This window comes from Penaeus monodon, chromosome 15, assembly GCF_015228065.2.
Source record: "Penaeus monodon isolate SGIC_2016 chromosome 15, NSTDA_Pmon_1, whole genome shotgun sequence".
Classification (NCBI taxonomy): Eukaryota; Metazoa; Arthropoda; class Malacostraca; order Decapoda; family Penaeidae; genus Penaeus; species Penaeus monodon.
Window position 1 is genome coordinate 31,367,541 of NC_051400.1, and position 706 is coordinate 31,368,246.

The 706-nt window shown below is 35.1% G+C and overlaps 1 protein-coding gene across 1 annotated transcript in view; it reads right to left on the minus strand.

The window, feature by feature from the left end:
- Positions 1–44: 44 nt before the first annotated feature.
- LOC119581938 overlaps positions 45–706 on the minus strand; it is a gene marked incomplete at its 5' end in the record, with an annotated part of 5,058 nt that continues 4,396 nt past the window's right edge. Inside the window, 1 exon segment of the mRNA XM_037930110.1 lies at positions 45–698.

The window sequence follows — 706 nt, forward strand, 5'->3', positions numbered from 1 at the left end:
TGATTAAACTTTATTGGTAGTCACTTTTTTTTTGCCTAAAATACTAGCAATACTTTCAAAACATCTTTATATCAATTTCACTCAGGCTTAATCTTTTGTCAAAATGAATCCTTTATCTGTATCCTTCTCTTTTCTCCTTACCAAATACCTTCAATTCCCCAAGCCAGCCTTGGCTGTAATGATAAATTACACTTTAGTAAGGACAAATTTTTCAGTGTCATACTGTCGAGCACTTCACACAACTCTTTTACCTTATAATTCTCAAGTATTTCATGTTACATGTGACACAATTTCCCTCTGATAAATTTAATATCCCATTATAAATTGATCTTTTTCATCTCCCCCGACAATGATAACACAACTAAAACATCACCATCATCATTTCAGAACAAACTGAAGAGCCCACAATATAGGTATCGTGTCCATACTTCTATCCAAAACTCTGAGGACCTCCCGTTATGATCCATTTCTGGCCACTTATCCTGAGGTATATATGTGAGGCATGACAGTGTTTACACCTGAAGTAGCAACAATGGAATGCAAACATGGTGCACACCTACTCCTTACTGTCTTTAACCTGATACAAAAAGAAAAAAGCGAAAGAAGAAAAAAAGGACAAGCGGAGCATATAATTTGCTAAGTCAAAAGACAAATAATGCCACCTTACTTGCCAAGACACATTGTCATAAACAAATATTCTCAATGG